At 47.0% G+C, this 6,000-nt stretch overlaps 1 protein-coding gene and 1 long non-coding RNA gene across 2 annotated transcripts in view; one reads left to right on the top strand and one right to left on the bottom strand.

Annotated features, from left to right (window-relative positions):
- Window positions 1-3,248: 3,248 nt before the first annotated feature.
- On the bottom strand, window positions 3,249-5,698 carry LOC112647075 (uncharacterized). The gene is made up of 3 exons (XR_003128057.3): window positions 5,547-5,698; window positions 4,890-5,091; window positions 3,249-4,315 (listed from the first exon to the last, which is right to left on the bottom strand). It is a non-coding gene; the product is annotated as an uncharacterized LOC112647075 (long non-coding RNA).
- Window positions 5,277-6,000, top strand: part of ACOT11 (acyl-CoA thioesterase 11) — a 51,565-nt gene continuing 50,841 nt past the window's right edge. The window contains exon 1 of the mRNA XM_025427737.3: window positions 5,277-5,464. The gene's annotated coding sequence lies outside the window, so the exon portion shown is untranslated. The remainder of the gene's footprint in view (window positions 5,465-6,000) is intronic.

Genomic DNA, 6,000 nt, shown 5'->3' with positions numbered 1-6,000 from the left:
CCGAATAGCCAAACCATTTTGAAAACGAACAAACTAGTAGGATTTATGCAGTTTGGTTCCAAGACTTATTATATGTGAGAGTAGTCAGGAAAAGATAGTATTGACCTAAAGGTAGACCTGTAGGTCAACAGAACAAAGTAGAGAGTCCAAAAATAGACCCCCACATGTAGAGTAAATTGACTTTTGACAAAGGTGCCAAGGTTAATTCAATGGGGATGATGATAATCTTTTTAACAAAGATTGTTGGAACAACTGGATAGCCACATGTAAAAACAAAACAAAACAAAACAAAACAAAACAAAACAAAACAAAAAAACACCTCTATTTTTACCTCATGCTGAATCTGAAAATTAACTTGGAATAGATGATTGTCTAAATATAAAAGCTAAGACTATAAAACTTCTAGAAGCAAACATAAAAGTCTTTTTTTGGGGGGAGGGTCGAAATTAAAAAAATCTTTTTTTTTTTTTTAAGATTTTATTTATTTATTCATGAGAGACACATACAGAGAGAGAGGCAGAGACACAGACAGAGGGAGAAGCAGGCTCCATGCAGGGAGCCCGAAGTGGGACTCGATCCTGGGACCCTGGGATCATGGCCTGAGGCAAAGGCAGAGGCTCAACTGCTGAGCCACCCAGATGCTCCTCTTTTTTTTTTTTTTTTTTTAAGATTTCATTTATTTATTCATGAGAGACACACACAGAGAGGCAGAGACACAGAGAGAGGGAGAAACAGGCTCCCTGCAGGGAGCCCGATGTGGGACCTGTTCCCAAGACTCCAGGATCACACCCTGAGCTGAAGGCAGACACTCAACCGCTGAGCCACCCAGGCATTCCCATAAAAGAAAATCTTAGCGACTTTGGAGTTGGCAAAGATTTCTTAAGCAGGACACAAAAAGTCTATGGTATAAAGTAAAAATTGATGTTAGACTTCATCACAAATTAGAAAATTTTGCTCTTCAAGATACTATTATGAAAATGAAAAGATGAGCCCCAGATTTGGAGAAAATATCTGCAAAATATTTTTGCGACAGAAGACTTGTATCTAGAGATGTATAAACATATTAAAAAATTTTTAAAGTTTATTTTAGAGGGAGTGTGTGTGTGCGCACACACATGCGGGGGAGGGGCAGAGGAGGAGGGAGAGAGAGAGAATGTCAAGTAGACTCTGTACTGAGTATGTTGCTGACCCAGCACTCTCAATCTCATGACCCTGAGATCATGACCTGAGTGGAAACCAAGAGTTGGCATTTAACCTACTGAGCCATCCCGGTGCCCCTAAGAAATTTTAAATTGTGGTAAAATATACATAACAAAATTTATCATCTTAACTAACTTTAAGTGTACAGTTAAATAGTGGTAAGTCTATTCATATTGCTGTTCAACCAATCCCCAGGGCTTTTTTTTTCTTGCAAAACTAAAACTATATCCATTAAACAACTGCTCATTTCCTTCTGCCCTAGCCCCTGGCAACCCCCATTCTACTTTCTGTTTCTTTGAATTTGATGACTCTAGTTACCTCATATAGTGGCACATACAGTATTTGTTTTTTTTGTGACTGACCTATTGCACTTAGCATAATGTCCTCAAGGTTCATCTGTGTTCTAGCATATGTCAGAATTTCCTTCCTTTTTAAGGCTGAATGTACTCCATTGTATGCATGTACCACATTTTGCTTATTCATTCATCAATCGATGAACAATTTGGGTTGTTTCCACCTTTTGCCTACTGTGAATAGTGCTGCTATACATATAGTAGCAGGTTGTACAAATATCTCTTGGAGAGCTTGTTTTCAATTCCTTTTTTTTTTTTTTTAAGATCTTATTTATTGATGAGAGACAGAGAGAGGGGCAGAGACACAGGAGGAGGGAGAAACAGGCTCCCTGCAGGAAGCCTAATGTGGAACTGGATCCTAGGACCCCAGGATCACGACCTGAGCCAAAGGCAGACCCTCAACCACTGAGCCACCCAGGTGCCCCCTGTTTTCAATTCTTTTAGATATATAAAGAACTCTTATAATTTAATAATAAGACCATCAATCCAATTTTTTTTAAATGGGGGAAGATTTGAATACATATTTTACCAGAGAAGATACACAGATCATGGTAAGTCAGTATATAGAAAAGATGCTTAACAACATCAATGGACAGGAAAATATAAATGAAACCCACAATAAGAAGCACTCTGAATCCACTGAAATGATTCAGATTAAAGTGATGGACCAAGTGCTTTGAGGATGGAGAGGAACTAGAACTCTCGTATGCTGTTGGTGGGAGAGGGAACTGATACCACCATTGTGGAAATATTTTGGCAGTTTAAAAAATGTTAAACATACATCATATTAGCCATTCCACTCCTAGGTATTTACCTGAGAGAAATGAGTATATATGTCCACACATGGATTTGAACATGAATGTTCATATTAGTTTTATGTGTATACTAGCCAGCAACGAGAAACAATCCAAAGCCTGTCAAAAAGTGAGTGAAGAACCCAATCATGCTACAACCGCAAAATGACATTCTACTCGGCAATAGAAAGGGACAAATTATTGGTGTGTGTGACATATGTATGAATTGCAAAATAATTATGCTGAGTGAATGGAGCCAGACAAAAAAAGAATGCACACTGTGTGATTCCATTTAGGTAGCATTCTAGAGCCACAAACTAATCCAGAGTGACACAGAGGCAGACTATTGTTTGCTGGGAGATGTGGGGGAGGGGGCAGTGTGAGGCAGAGGGAGAGGTGACAAAGGGCCATAGGAAGTTTTAGGGGTGACGATACATTCATTATCTTGACTGTGATGCTTTCATGGATATATATGTGTATATATATGTATATATAATATGTATGTCAAAACTTGCCAGATTATATACTTCAAATATGTACAGTTCATTGTATGTAACAATATTTCAATAAAGCTCTAAGGCAAAAAGAAATACTTTCAAAAAGACCCATAAAGAGGATCCCTGGGTGGCTCAGTGGTTTAGCGCCTGCCTTTGGCCCAGGGCATGATCCTGGAGTCCTGGTATCGAGTCCCACATCGGGCTCCCTGCATGGAGCCTGCTTCTCCCTCTGCCTCTCTCTCTCTCTCTCTCTGTCTTTCTCATGAATAAATAAATAAAATCCTTAAAAAAAAAAAGACCCATAAAGAGAAATACTATATAGAAACAAAAATTATGGAAAGACATTTATTTATTTATTTATTTATTTATTTATTTATTTTATTTATGATAGTCACACACAGAGAGAGAGAGAGAGAGAGAGAGGCAGAGACACAGGCAGAGGGAGAAGCAGGCTCCATGCCGGGAGCCTGACGTGGGATTCGATCCCGGGTCTCCAGGATCACGCCCTGGTCCAAAGGCAGGTGCTAAACCGCTGCGCCACCCAGGGATCCCCAGAAAGACATTTATGATAATTGTTGAGAAAGAAAAAAAAGTAGATTACAAAACAGTATATCCAATATGGTCACTTTTAAAAAATTTTTTTATTTATTTAAAAAAAAATTTTTTTTAAAGTAATCTCTATACCCAGTGCAGGGCTTGAACTTACAACCCTGAGACCAAGAGTTGCATGCTCTAGTGACTGAACCAGCTGGGTGTCCCTGGTCATTTGTTTTTAGATAACTTGAATATCTCTAGCATTCACCATTTGATTATAAGTAGTGCCACATTCAAATCAAATCATGGTTTATGCCAGCCCAGAGCCATCCTGCCAGTGTGGGAATTCTCCTTCCCTGACAAGTCCATCGTCCTGTGTGTTTCTGGGTGTCCCCAAAGTGTCTTGCTGCACTCAGAAAGCAATCTCAGATGTCATGTGCTGTTGCTGACAGGGGGGCTTCTGCTGAGCCGAGGCCCCTGCGTTAGTGTTGCTAGCTGTGCCAGAGACAGGCCCACACTACTTGTCCATGCTACTGCGGAGCACCGTGCATGGGGTACCCCATCATTCCAGCCCTGACACTCTTGTACCTGTAGGGTGCTTTGAGAGCACAGAGGAGCAAAGCGACAGGGAAAGTGCCCCATCCTGTGATTTGGGCATGGCTTGGGCCCCTGGATGTGGCAGCATGGCAGCTCTATGTCTGCAGACTGTCCTTTCCTCCAGGGAGGGGCTGAGGCAGGGGTTCAAGTACCAGCCTCTGTGAGGTGTCTGCAACGTCTGATCCTCCACCTCTCCCAACCGGGGGTGGAATGCACTCCTACTGCCAGGCTCCTCCTCCCAAGATCCAGTGTCTTTCAGGGACCACCATCAACCTCTGTCAGGTGCAGATGAGGGTGTCCCCCAAACATGAATACTGATGGAGATTTTTCTAGGCAGCTCCTTTAAAAAAAAAAAAGATTTATTTATTTATGATAGACACACACAGAGAGAGAGAGAGAGGGACAGAGACACAGGCAGAAGGAGAAGCAGGATCCATGCCGGGAGCCCCTTGCAGGACCCGATCCCGGGACTCCTGGATCACGCCCTGGGCCAAAGGCAGGCGCTAAACCGCTGAGCCACCCAGGGATCCCCTAGGCAGCTCCTTATGCCTTATGAGCATATGGTATATTTCACATTGTATCATATGACATCATATAACATGTAGACACCCTGTGTGGGGGAGGGGTGCCTCCACGTCCCCAGTTGGCAGGCTTCACCTTTCAGCTCTAGTCCAGTTGGAAGCACATACCTTAAATTATTTTTTTAAAGATTTATTTATTTATTTATTTATTTATTTATTTATTTATTTATTTATTTATGATAGACATAGAGAGAGAGAGGCAGAGACACAGGAGGAGGGAGAAGCAGGCTCCATGCAGGAAGCCCAGGCGGGACTCGATCCCGGGACTCCAGGGTCGCGCCCTGGGCCACAGGCAGGCGCCAAACCGCCGAGCCACCCAGGGATCCCACATACCTTAAACTATTTAAGTTATTAACAGTGACTCTCTCTGGGGGAAGAGACCGTGGATGGTATTCATTTTCTTTGTTCTTTTCTGAACTGTCCATTTTCATCGGTTTTCCATCAATACCCAGCCGGGCAAGACAGGCGCGCGGCCCAGCAGCTGGCCCCAGCACCGGCTCGCAGGGGCCCCGCACACAGCAGGTGCTCGGTAAAGCTGCGAAGGGAGCGCGGGGATGAGGTCTCGGGCTGCCGAGCCGGGTTAGCAGTAGCCCTCCGCGCCCTGGCGCCCGCCCGCCCCACCGACCCTGCCCGCCGGCGCCCGCGTTTCCGGCCCTGGCTCCGCTCGCGCGCCCCGGGACTGACGCCTGGCGGGCGGGGTGTCTGGCGCCGGCCCGGGGCGCTGGCCTTTGCGAGCCCCGCCGCCGTGCCGGGAAGGGGGGACCAGAGCCCGCGGGAGCTCGCCCTGGCCGCGCCCCGCCGCGCCCGCCTCCCCCCTCAGGCTCTGCTCTGGGACCTAAGCGGCTCCTCCAACGCTCCCCTGGCCTCCGCCCCGCGGGCTGCGGCGTCTACAGGGTTCCACCTCTAGGGTAAGACCCCCAGGTCAGGCTGTCCCTCCCCTGCCCCCCTGCCTCCCTGCCTCCCTGCCAGTGAAGGACCGAAGGACCGCACCCTCCGGGATTCTCCTGTTCCTGGCTCCTCCGGGGTCCCAGCCCTCGCTCAGACACATCTGCCTCTCCCCGGGACTGGGCGCCAGACATGCAACCTGGTGCCGGGTGCCCGCTTGCTTGGGCAGGCTGAGGCCTGAAGCGTCCTAGACTTGAGCTGAGATGGGCGGGCCTCTCAGTGGGCTGGGGGGGGGGGGGGGCTGGCCCTGGGAGGGGCCTATGCACGCAGGAGTCAGAGTCCACAGGGCCCCCGCCAATGTGACTCACCTGGACCTGGGGTTGGTGAGGGAGCAGTAGCTCTTGCTGTGAGGGCAACTGCCCTGCAAGGGTCCAGTCCAGGAAGTGAGGCTGAGTCCAGAGCCCCCGCAGCTGGGCCCAGACCCCCAGCATCTGGGCCCAGGAGCTGGTTCCAGCCCCAGCAGATGCAGGTGGTGAGAGAGGGACATGAAGAGGGCTTG

Source organism: Canis lupus, chromosome 5 (assembly GCF_003254725.2).
Source record: "Canis lupus dingo isolate Sandy chromosome 5, ASM325472v2, whole genome shotgun sequence".
NCBI lineage: Eukaryota > Metazoa > Chordata > Mammalia > Carnivora > Canidae > Canis > Canis lupus.
The sequence above is the reverse complement of the archived record's forward strand: the minus strand, read 5'-3'. Positions and strand labels throughout refer to the sequence as shown.